At 42.2% G+C, this 13,159-nt stretch overlaps 1 long non-coding RNA gene across 1 annotated transcript; it reads right to left on the bottom strand.

Annotated features, from left to right (window-relative positions):
• Positions 1–5,078: 5,078 nt before the first annotated feature.
• LOC123606086 lies at positions 5,079–13,148 on the bottom strand. Its single transcript, XR_006716088.1, has 3 exons — positions 13,004–13,148; positions 5,528–5,615; positions 5,079–5,122 (listed from the first exon to the last, which is right to left on the bottom strand). It is a non-coding gene; the product is annotated as an uncharacterized LOC123606086 (long non-coding RNA).
• Positions 13,149–13,159: the final 11 nt, after the last annotated feature.

The raw sequence follows: 13,159 nt of genomic DNA, 5'->3' as shown, positions 1-13,159 counted from the left end.
GGGCTGTGGGAAGAGGACAGGTCAGGTTCAAACACCACAAAGTTCACCACTTTCATCACGATTCTGCTGTTGTTCTTGAATCAATGCTCACCAGATTGCCGCAAGGCTTTGACTACCCTTCAGAGCTCTGAATAAATCAATTTTTTTTTAAATCATTTTTGGCAGTTTTCTTGTTTCTTTTATGAAGGAGAAAATGGGCGAGGTCCTCACTCTGCCAACTGCACTGACATCAACAGCAGTCCAGTTTTAACTACTGTGGGTATTGTTTTTTCAGGCAATGTCAGGTTGGTAAAGGGGACAGGAAATGATCAGAGAAAGACACTGGCACCAAGAGGAAGTGAGAGGTGCCACAGCAAGAAAAGGCAGAAATATCACCCTGGGCCAGCAGTGGAGGGGGAGGAGGGGGCGTGATAAATGGCTCCTATCTGTCAATTGCCCTTGAACCTACTCTTATTTCACCCCAGCTGTATTAGTTTGTTAAGACTGCCATAACAAAACGTCACAGACCGTGTGGCTTGAACAACAGACATTTACTTCTCACAGTTCTGGAGGGTGGAAATCTAAGATTAAGAGGCTGACAGAGTTGGTTTCCTCTAAGGCCTTTCTCCTGGGTTTGCAGATGGCTGACCTCCTGCTGCCCCTTCACGTACATGACCATCCTTCTAGGCATATTCATCCCTGATGTTTCTGTGTGTCCACATGTCCTCTTCTTAAAAGGACACCAGTTGGATGTTGGATGAGGTCCCCCCCTCATGGCTTCATTTTAACTCATTAACACTTTCGAGGTCTTATCTCCAAGCACAGTCACTTTCTGAGGTCCTAGGGGTTGGTCAGTGCTTCCGCATAAGAATTTTGTAGGGAAGGATAGTCTTGTCAACCAATGGTGCTGGGCCAATTGGACATCCACATGCAAAGCAATAAAGTTGGATCCCCACCTCACACCATATACAGAAATTAACTCAAAATGGATCTAAGAGCTAAAGCTATAAAACTCTTAGTAGAAAATGGCTGTAAATCTTCTTGACCTTAGATGAGGAAATAATTTCTTACGACATCCAAAACACAAGCAACAAAAGAGAACCAGATAATTGGATTTCTTCAAAAGTAAAAACTTTTGTGCTTCAAAGGTGGCCATTAAGAAAGTGAAAGGACAGGGGCACTGGGTGGCTCAGTCAGTTGAGTATCCAATTTCAGCTGAGGTCATGATCTCCCAGTTTGTAAGTTCGAGCTCCACATTGGGCTCGCTGCTGCCAGCGTGGAGCCTGCTTTGGATCCTCTGCCCCCTCTCTGTCTGCTCCTCCCCTGCTCTCTCTCTCTCTCTCAAAAATAAAATTAACATTAAAAAAAATAAATAAAGTGAAAGGGCAGTGCTCAGAATGGGAGAAAATATTTATAAATCATATATTTGCTAAGGGACTCATATCCAAAATACATGTTAAAACTCTTGCAACTCAACAGTAGAAAGGCAATTCTATTTAAAAGCGGGCAAAGAATTTGAATAGACATCCTCCAGGTAAAATATATGCAGGACCAATAAGTATTAAAAAGAAAATTCTCAACATCATTAAAGATGCTCACTTCATGAGCCATCAGAAACGGAAATCAAAACCTCAACAAGATACCACTTCACTCTCACTAAGATGACAATTAAAAAACAACAGACGATAACAAGCACTGGGGAGGATGTGGAGAAATTAGACCCTTGTATGCAGCTGGCAGGAACGTAAAATGGGGTAGCTGCTTTGGAACACAGTTCGGCAATTCCCCAAAAAGTTCAACATAATGATACCATATGACGTAGCAATGCCACACTATGTATACATAACCAAGAGAACTGACAACAAATACTGACACAGAAACCTATACGTGAGTTGTCGTAACAGCATTATTCATAGTAGTCACAAAGTAGAAGGAATTCAACATCCACCGACTAATGAAAAGGTGAAAAGTGCTATTAAATACCAGACAACGGACTATTATTTAGCCACAGAAAGGTATGGAATACTGATGCAGGCTCCACCATGGATGAACCCTGAAGACATTATGCTAAGTGAAATAAGCCAGTTACAAAAGACCACATATTATATAATTCTACTTAAACAAAGTATCCAGAAAATGTAAATCCTTAAAGACAGACCAGGTGGTTGCCAGTGGCTGGGAGTTAGGGGTAAGGGTGGTAGAATGGGGATCGACAGCTAATGGGTGTGGGGTTTCTTTTGGGGGTGATGAAAACGTTCTGAAATCAGATAATGATGTTTGTGCAAACATGCGAATATACCAAAGCCTCTGAGTTGTACACCTTACGTGGTTGCATTTTATGGTATTTGAATTGCATCTCAGAAAACAACTACATACGACCGTACCTCTAGAAAAGCAAATAGGTTCTGAAATGATTCTTTCAAGAGTAAAGTGAGCCCTAGGACGGCTGTGAGGGCCATCTGGGAGTCTCCTTTGATTTACTCTCAGCTGTTCTCTTGAGAGCTGAGGTTGCCATTAAGTTCCCTGAACAAGCGAGGAGTCATGCTGAGCATTTTGTAAGACTGATGTTGAGCACCACGCACAGCCTGCTGGCCTTGACCTGACAGATGACCAGCAGGTGCTTCCCCAAAGCTAAACATTGAAGGCCACTGAAAACCATTGTGAGTTTTGGCAAAACCTGTCATGAAAGCCTATCAAATAAAAAATTGGGTTTATTTGTGATCTATAAAATATTTTCTCTCTTTTTTAAAAATATTTTAAAGTTATTTATTTATTTTGAGAGAGGGAGAGCGTGCACGCATATGAGAGTGCAGAGGAGGAGCAGAGAGAGTGGGAGAGAATCCCAGGCAGGCTGCACTCCGTCAGCGCAGAGCCTGATGCAGGACTTGAACTCAGGAAACGTGAGAACATGACCTGAGCTGAAATCAAGAGCTGGACACTTAACCGACTGAGCCACTCAGGCGCCCCTAAAATATTTTCTTTAAAAATATCTCAAATTTATTGTTTTGAAGTAAACAACTTTGTGAGGACTCATGGCCTTTGGAGAGATGTTAATCAAAACCTTTTTAAGAGACAGAAGACAACTAACTCTCTAACTCTCTCAACTAACTCTGAGGCCAACGTGGTTGGAGCAAAAGTGCTTGAAGTCCTTTCCAGAATTACAAGCATGTATTTTCACATGAAAAATCCAAGAAACGGCACCATCTGACTTTGACAGGACCCTGGAAGATACTTCTGCTACCATATCCAGAGCATTATCCACTGAGTAAATAAATAAACCGCATCGTTCCAAAGCTTGTCAATCTGACACATTTCACGATTGCTATAATTGCTTCAAATTATTTGGAGGAGGTAGGAGATGCTCCAGACTGTTTATGTTTCTGTCCCTTTCCTAGAGGCTAGGGATAGTAAATGAGTCAGCTGGCAATATTCTCAGCTCCAGGGTTCTGGTAGGCGTTTTTTATTGGGGGCGGGGAGGGGAGGTTGGAGATGGTTTTACAAAATGAAATGGTCTGTCCTCTCCCTCTGCCTCCCCTCCCATCCCCTCAGTGGAGGACTGTACCCATTGTGGATCCTGAGATTATGCTTATAATGCCACAGCAAGGTATCTCTGAAGGGTACAGTTTCCATTGGTTCGTGTCACTTAGTCGTTAAATGACATTAGGCAAGTTCCTTAACCTAAGTTACAAAGGTCTTTGTAAAATGGGTTAATAATACCATCTTCACAGGACCAATGAGGACTGACTTAGTACCTGTAAATAGGACTGCTGCATTGCCACCCCCAGGGGGCGCCATCCTCACTGGAGTCTGTGATTGGCCAGATGGGGAGCTGTGCAGCCCAGTCTGGGTGGCCTTGTGAGACAGTCCTATCTAACAATGCATATGGTGCACAGCAAACAATAGGTGCTAACAAGCGTGATATTATTAACTCACTTTTTTTTTTTTTTTGCAAGAAAGGTGAACTTGCCCCTGGATGCTTCAAAGAGGCTTGAATTAATAGCAAAAAGGAAATTTGCAAACATTAGGCCGTCAAGGCCCATTATTTTGTTAGGTGCCCTCACCTGTGTTATTCCACTTGACCTTCACAACAAACCCATAAGAACATTAGCATCTCTCTCTGATTAAAAACTGAAACTCAGATTTTAAATAACTTATGTGACTATCAAATATTTGAACCAGAATGGGAATGTGAGTCTGTTGGACTCCATATCCAATGCTCGTTCCAGTGGCAGGTTGTGGACAGGTAGGGATATGCATATTTTTTGGCTCACCCAGGATCTATTCCTCCTTCTTCTGGAAGGGGCACCCTGATCTTCCACGATACAACCACCCTTCGAACATTGTCCATCCATTATGGTTTGGATGAGATTAATCTCAGGCCTGACCAATCAGTTTATTTCATCCCATATAGTCACAGGGACAGCTCAGGGATGCACACCTGGTCCAAATCAATCCAATGATACTCAAACCCAGGACTTTTGTAAGAACTGTGGGAAAGAGAGAATCTCTCCTTCTGGGGGACTTGAACCAGGAAGCCTGGGAGTTTGGAGAATCAGTCTAAGGCGGAAGCCTATATACAAAAGACAGCAGAGAAGAGGTGGAGAGAAATTGAGTCTGATGACATTTTTTGAGCCCTTAGACTCACCTATGCTTAGATGTACATCAGCTAAAAAATTCCAGGATTGTTTATTTTCTCCAATGTATTCAAACTGGGTTTTGTTGTTGTTTTTTTGTTTTTTTTGTTTTGTTTTGTTTTTTTTTTTTTTTTTTTTTTTTTTTGTCATATACAGCTAAGCCAGGAAGGTGAGGAAATTAATGCAAGGGATTCTTAAATCCACTGAAGCACCCAGCCTTGTCTGTGAACAATCTGTTGACAATGTTAATTGTGAGTGGTAGGAATAAGGATGTTTGTTTCATTTTTGCATACCTTTTTCAACTTGACAAAAAGATTAGAAGAGGTCGGGGTGCCTGGGTGGCTCAGTCGGTTGAGCGTCCGGCTTCGGCTCAGGTCATGATCTCACAGTTTGTGGGTTTGAGCCCCGCGTCGGGCTCTGTGCTGACAGCTCAGAGCCTGGAGCCTGCTTCAGAATCTGTGTCTCCCTCTCTCTCTGCTCCTCCCCTGCTCATGCTGTCTCTCTCTCTCCTTCAAAAATAAATAAAAACATTTAAAAAAATTTTTTTAGATAAAAAGAAGAGGCAACACAAATTGCATTTAAAAGTAAAATTTTTAAACATAATAAAATAAAATAAAAACAGAAAGGAACAATTTCCCCCACAGAAGAGAGAAAAGGAACAAATTCCGTTTGGTAGCTCTCCAATCTAAAACCTAATTCCTAGACTTCTCTCTGATGGTAATTCCTATATTAACATCCTATGCTCAGGCTGTCTCCCAATATCCATTCTCCCTTTCTTCCATGGTAATTCTGATTTTTAGCCAGCACATAACGTTTCAAGATAGAGACTACGTTTCCCAGCCTGCTTTTCAGATAAGTGTGGTCATATGACTAGGTGATAGCCAATGGGATATGAGCAGAAGTAATGTGCTCACCTTCCAGGTTGTGTGTTAAAAGGAAGGGCATGCCAAAACGTAGACACAGTGATGTGCCATGATGGATTTTGTAGGCAAGGACACCACCCTAAAGGGAGAGAAGTGATAAGATATGCAGAACTTGAGTTCTATACTGCTACCCAGACTTCCTCTGGTTTATTGTACTGTGTTTTTTTCGGACTCTGCAGCAACAGCCAAATTTACATCCTAAGTAGTACACCAACAAACTTGCCAAAATAACACGCCCCCTCCACTCAGCCTTTCTACTTCTTGAACTACTGCTCTTCCTCCTCGCTACCCTTAAACATGGGTGGCGCTCTCACTTTCAAGGTCTTTCCTTAAATCTGGTTTCTCTCCATGTTTTCTTCCTTGGAAATCTCATCTACTGTCATTGAAGAGGACTTCAAACCTTTCTAAACCTAACCCATCTCTCAGCATCAGTTCTGCTTATCAGACCTCTCTTCCCTGATGTATTACCAGCACATCAAACTCTGTATGTTTAAAATCAAGCCCACAGTTCTCCCTCTCCTTCACACACACACTCACCACAGAGCTAAGGGTAGACAACTCGTTCTGTTCCTGATTCCTCTGATTTAGTAAATGGAGTAGATGACACCACCATCCAGCCAGGAGCCCAGGCTTAAAACTCTAAAGCAGGGGCCACAATTTCAAATGCTTATGGGAGCTGAAGAGTTCATGACCAACCTAAAAAGAGCAACCACCATGTGGCTGAGTTCTCACTTGTAGGAATGTAGGCACAATGTTGTAAGGTCTTCTGATTTTTCAAAGTAAAAATTTAGATTTTATGCTTTATGTACTCTCCCTATATTTATTTTAAAAATAACATCAAAAGCTATCTTCCACAGAAATATTGAACTAGCAATATTAATATATGGATCAATATGTAAATGAAAAACTTAAAACACATCTTACACTATTTTCTAGATAAACAATATGTATTATAAAATGGCTAGTTAAATAATATAATTGTAGCAAAAATAATTCATCAGATCATTCCAGTAAGGGTAAATCATTTGTTTATATTTGGAAATTATTTATCTTTTGATGCAGCTGTCACTAAATTCTGTCATAATTTGACACAGGGAGCGACATCAAATTCTTCCAACAACTTCCTCATTAAATTGATAACCACTAGATGAGTTTTTTAAGTAGCCAATCTTTCTTCACATCAGTGACAGTGTTGAATTCTCAGCTTCTGATGAATAGCAATTATATTTAAACATTTTCCAGACTTATCCTCTGAGGCTTTTACATATTCAATATTTCTATTATTGACTAAATCACAAAAATCATTTATTGAAATGCCTTTTAACCAGTTGGCTTAATTTACTACTTCTTGTTCACCCTCAATCTGCAGAACTGCATAAACCAGTTGGCCAAATTTCAGAACTCAGTAAATTGAAGCAATCAGAAAGCTCATTACATTTTTCACTTTTGTCCTCAAATACATGTTCATACTATCTGTGGGACAATCTTATAGTTTTTTTATTGAAATTGATACTTTATTTAGTTTCAAACAGTATACCTATTTTTTTCATATCTGTATCCTCCACATCTGTTTCACAATTTCCTTTATTTGTTTATGTTATGGACTGAATGTGTCTTCCCCAAATTCATACTAAAGTCTTGTCCCAGGGCACCTGGGTGGCTCAGTCGGTTGAGTGTCTGACTTCAGCTTAGGTTATGATCCTGCAGTTTGTGGGTTCGAGCCCTGTTTTGGGTTCTGTGCTAACAGCTCAGAGCCTGGAGCCTGCTTTGGATTCTGTGTCTCCCTCTTTCTCTGCCCCTCCCCTGTTAACGCTCTGTCTCTCTCTCTCTCTCAAAAATGAATAAATGTTTAAAGAATTAGGGGCGCCTGGGTGGCGCAGTCGGTTAAGCGTCCGACTTCAGCCAGGTCGCAATCTCACGGTCCGTGAGTTCGAGCCCCGCGTCGGGCTCTGGGCTGATGGCTCAGAGCCTGGAGCCTATTTCCGATTCTGTGTCTCCCTCTCTCTCTGCCCCTCCCCCGTTCATGCTCTGTCTCTCTCTGTCCCCAAAATAAATAAACGTTGAAAAAAAAAATTTTTTTTAAAAATGTTTAAAGAATTAAAAAAAAAAAAGCCATGCCCCCCAACCACCAATGTGATAATTAAAATTAGATAAAGTCACAGGGTGGGAGTCATAACGAATAATGCTCTTATAAGAGTCACTAGAGACCTTGCTTCCTCTGCTCTGCTCTCTACCACGTGGGGACACAAAGAAAAGTCTGTGGTCTGCAACCCAGAAGAGGGTTTGTACCAGAACCCACCCTGTGCTGACACCGTAATCCGACTTCTAGCCTCCAGAACTGTGAGAAGTTTCTGTTGTTTATAAGTAACCAGTCTTTCATATTTTATCATAGCAGCCCAAACAGACTAAACAGTTTACATACGTTCAGCTGTTTCATTTATGGAGTTCATTAAAATATCAGCTACAATAATGAAATCACTTTTCTCATTAAACTGAAGTGAATTTTGACATTTCCATGAAAATATCATTTATTAAGGCCAACATGCTTAAAACATGTTTTTGAAACAGTTAACCACTCCGTTTGTTTCTGACAGTGAACAAACGTATACACAACTTACTGATTTCCAAACTGCTTTTGAAGTTCTAGGGCTTCAAGCTGTCTATCAAGGTTCCATTTTCACTCTGTAATTTGCAGTTCTTTCTGATCTTTATTTGATGTGTGATAGTAAATATAGTGCATCAAGCAAAATATGAGAATTACTTGACTTGCATCTTGTATATTGCTTTATCCAAAATTAATTAAATTTGGTAACTTAGTGCCAAGTTAATACATCCAAATTTTTTCTAAACTTTTGGCTGAAACCCCAGACCTTCTAATATTACATTAGTACTTTTTGTACAAAATCCAATGGCTTTTTTTTAATTGCTGTCAAATACTCCAATGACATTTTTATGGAAATATTTTTCGGTGAAATATAATTTTTCTTACCTACAAACAAAGTTCTTTACATTGTATTAAATGTGGTTCACATCATAAGGTCAACAAAAACCATCATCTTCAAAATCTTGAAATTTGTATTTTAAGCAAATTATTGAAACACTTTAAGTAAAACAAATGAAGTTTCTTTTTTTCAAAATATTTTTTTTTAATTTTTTTTTTATTTTTCACACAGAGAGAGACAGAGCATGAATGGGGGAGGGGCAGAGAGAGAGGGAGACACAGAATCAGAAGCAGGCTCCAGGCTCTGAGCCATCAGCCCAGAGCCCCACGCGGGGCTTGAACTCACGGACCACGAGATCGTGACCTGAGCTGAAGTCGGACGCTTAACCGACTAAGCCACCCAGGCACCCCTCAAAATATTTTTTTAATGTTTATTTACTTTTGAGAGACAGAGCATGAGCAGGGGAGGGGCAGAGAGAGAGAGGGAGACACAGAATCCAAAGCAGGCTCCAGGCTCTGAGCCATCGGCATAGAGCCCAACGCAGGGCTCAAACGCATGACCTGCGAGATCATGACCTGAGCCAAAGTCAGACACTCAACCAAATGAGCCACCCAGGGGCCCCAAAATGAAGTTTCTTTGATGGTGATTTAAAACGATCTGCCTGGGGCGCCTGGGTGGCTCAGGCGGCTGGGTGCCCAACTTCAGCTCAGGTCATGATATCGCTGTTCCCGAGCTGGAGCCCCAGGTCTGGCTCTGTACGGACAGCTCAGAGCCTGGAGCCTGTTTCGGATTCTGTGTCTCCCTCTCTCTCTCTGCCCATCCCTGCTTGTGCTCTGCCTCTCTCACTCTCAAAAATAATAAAATAAACATTAAAAAAAGAAAGAAAAGCCTCCGACTTCAGCTCAAGTCGTGATCTCACAGTTCTGAGTTCAAGCCCCACATTGGGCTCTCTGCTGTCAGCAGGGAGCCCACTTCAGATTCTCTTCCCCCCCAAACCCCCCCCCGCCCTTCTGCTGGCTCTCCCCCTCTCTCAAAAATAAATAAAAACAGGGGCGCCTGGGTGGCTCAGTCGGTTGAGCATCCGACTTTAGCTCAGGTCATGATCTCACAGCTAATGAGTTCGAGCCCCACGTCAGGCTCTGTTCTGACAGCTCAGAGCCTGGAGCCTGCTTCAGATTCTGTGCCTCCCTCTCTCTCTGCCCCAACCCACTCATATTCTGTCTCTGACTCCATCAAAAATAAATAAACATCGGGGCGCCTGGGTGGCGCAGTCGGTTAAGCGTCCGACTTCAGCCAGGTCGCAATCTCGCGGTCCATGAGTTCGAGCCCCGCGTCGGGCTCTGGGCTGATGGCTCAGAGCCTGGAGCCTGTTTCCGATTCTGTGTCTCCCTCTCTCTCTGCCCCTCCCCCGTTCATGCTCTGTCTCTCTCTGTCCCAAAAAAAAATAAATAAACGTTGAAAAAAAAATTTTTTTTAAATAAAAATAAATAAAAAAAAATAAACATTTTTTAAAATTTAAAGGAAAAAAAATAAATAAAAACATTAAAAATATATAAATAGGGGCACCTGGGTGGCTCAGTCAGTTAAGCATCCGACTTGGGCTCAGGTCATGAACTCGCTTTTGTGAGTTCGAGCCCCCTGTCAGGCTCTGTACTGACAGCTCAGAGCCTGGAGCCTGCTTCGGAATGTGTGTCTCCCTCTCTCTCTGCTCCTCCCCTGCTCATGCTCTCTCTCTCTCAAAAATAAAGATTAAAAAAAATTTTTGTTAATATATATAAATAAAAAAATAAAACGCTGTGCCTTGGGGGAGGGGTTAGAGGTTGAAATCAATTTGCAACGGCCGATGATTCAATCAATTATGCCTATGTAATGTAGCCTCCATAAAACCCAAGAGGACAGGGTTTGAAGAGCTTCCCTGTTGGTGAACACATGCAGATTTGGGGAGAACAGCCCACCTGGAGAGGGCACAGAATCTCTGAGCCCTTTCCCACATACTTTGCCCCGTGTGTCTCTCCCATCTGGCTTTTCCTGAGTACACTTTTTATAATAAACCGGTAATCTAGTAAGTAAAAAATTAAATGCACTGCCTTCATTTATGTTTGTCAAAAAGTTGTTTTCTCATTTAGGTACATCTATGTTTTGTAACGAGTGGGCCCATGGTACCCATGTCCATATCAATAGCAGTCCTTTAGAAGTCCTATTAGGGGTGCCTGGGTGGCTCAGTCGGTTTAGTGGCCCCCGTGAGTTCGAGCCCCCGTGTTGGGCTCTGTGCTGACAACCCAGAGCCTGGAGCCTGCTTCAGATTCTGTGTTTCTGTCTCTCTCTGCCCCTCCCCTGCTCAAATTCTGTCTCTCTCTCTGTCAGAAATAAATTTTTAAAATTAAAAAAAAAGTTCTAAATATTTTCATAAAAATGCCCAATTATATAGTACCAAAGATTTCACTTGAACAAGTTTTAACAGCATCCTGCTGAAATACACTTGCTTAGTACTTTAATGTTTCAACACATAACTTTCGAGCACTATTTGCATCCAACATTTCTGTCACCAGCAAGAAGTCATATTATTGCTTGGAAAAAAAAAATCAAGTTCTTTTTCACTCCAGAACTATAGATTTTATATGATAAAGTTTATTTAATACAAGTTTCATTTTGTGCAGATTCTCACACAGCATCGAAACAAGTCTCAGGCTGGGATTCACTGCTCTTAGAATTCCTTCTTCTGCAGATGGACAAGATTCATGTTTATTATATTTAAAATAAATATATTTAAAAATGTATCCAGATTTTTTTGTCTGTTCATTCTAGGTATTTTTTAGTATTTTATACTAAAATCTTACATGTATAAATACGAGACACTGCACAGCTACTACTTTGAAAACAATCACAAAGTGCCAACAATAAGATTATTTTAGTTAGTGATTCTCCTAAAGCAATTAGCGTTTTGTTAACATAAGTAACTCAGCCAGTTCCTTCAGTGACACAGGCCAAACTATGTCATGACTATTTCTCAGATGTAGCTACATCAGGAGGCCCATTTTCAATGGTACTAATATCCTAAAACTGTCACCAATGAGTTTATATTAAATTTATATTAACTAACTATAACACATCACAATTAGTACAATACAATTTACCCTTATGTATTTCAATATTAAAGAAAATTTTTTAATGTTTATTTAAAACATTAAAGCATGAATGGGAGCAGGGGGCAGAGAGAGAGGGAGACGCAGAATCTGAAGCAGGCTCCAGGCTCCGAGCTTCAGCACAAAGTCTGACTCGGGGCTCGAACTCATGAACCGTGAGATCATGACCTGAGCTGAAGTTAGATGCTTAACTGACTGAGCCGCCCAGGCACCCCTTGTCTTTCAATAATTTAACCATCAGTGTGGTACAGGGTGCGGGCTGGCTAAACCAGCTCTGGCCTATCTCCTGGATTTAGACCAAGAGCTGCCAGTTTTAGCATTTGGCCGCCACCCCAGAAAAGACTATCAATGGCTCCTTGATTGGAAGATGAGGCTGCATTTCAGAAGCACCTCTGAGAGTCGTGCATGGTCACTTTTTTGTGTGGGGGATGGATATCAAGTGATGTCACACCTGGACCACTTCACTAATAATTGAAGTCACCTGCCTGCCTCTTGCAGTCATTGTAATTGCCACCCCCGGGTTAGGTTCTCAAAAAAAGACTTCCTGTCCCAGCAAAATTGCTGAGGCAAGAATTTGCAAATCTTGGCTGAGTGGGGAGGGAGGGGGAAAAGAGAAATAGCAACCCTAAATTAATATTACAAAATTGCATCTTGCCACATCTGCACCTCTAACTTATACCAGGTCCAGGTCACCATTTAGCTCACTGAAACCCTCCCTAATCCCCAGCCAGCATCGCCCATCTCCTCTTCTTCTAAATGATCACAACATAAAGTCTCTCCCTCAGTGCTACCCTGTGAGTATACATGGCTCGGAAATAAATTCCAAACTCCCCATCTAGCATACCTTGCCCCACCCATTATCCTCCAACGCACATTAAGTCATATTGTTTCCCTTCATATAGCCTTTGCTCTAAACAGGACATTTTCCCCTATAGATCTTTAAGGCAGTCAGACCGCCATGCCTTGCTCACAAAGGTTTTCTCAACCTGGCGCACTCTCCCCCCTCATTTCTTATCGGCAGTATCCCTCAAGGCGTGGCACAAAAGCCTCCTCCGGGAGGCCCTCCTGGATTCCCTAGCAGGCCAGACCATTTCCTGAGCTGCCCAGTTCTCTGACCCTCTGTCTCTCCAGGAATTCCTCCCATTCGTCCTGAGATTGCAGGGACCCGACAGGAATAATTTCTGGGACCCTGTGCCCAGGGCAGGCCTCCGGGTTTGCTAAATGACTCAACAAACGAGGGTGTGCCGACGGCCCCACCAGCCGGGTAACCTAGTAGGAGTCGGGCACTGCGGTCTACGCCGGGACACGGCTCCTGATTAAAGGAGGTTACGCTCTATTCATTAATTCAGAATTATAAGTGCTACGTAGGGTATAGAAGTGACCTGGGACTTCGCCTTGCTCACAGGGTTGGGGCGCAGACGGGTTCTACCCCTTGCCTCAGTTTCTCCATCAGCCGAACCCGCCCTCCCCCCCGCCCTGTCACTTTGCAAGGTCTGCGCAGCCGCAGATTCCCAATCCCGGCGTGCCCCACCCCACCC

The sequence above is a fragment of the Leopardus geoffroyi genome, chromosome A2, assembly GCF_018350155.1.
Source record: "Leopardus geoffroyi isolate Oge1 chromosome A2, O.geoffroyi_Oge1_pat1.0, whole genome shotgun sequence".
NCBI classification, from domain to species: domain Eukaryota; kingdom Metazoa; phylum Chordata; class Mammalia; order Carnivora; family Felidae; genus Leopardus; species Leopardus geoffroyi.
This window is presented reverse-complemented; position numbering and strand designations above follow the sequence as displayed.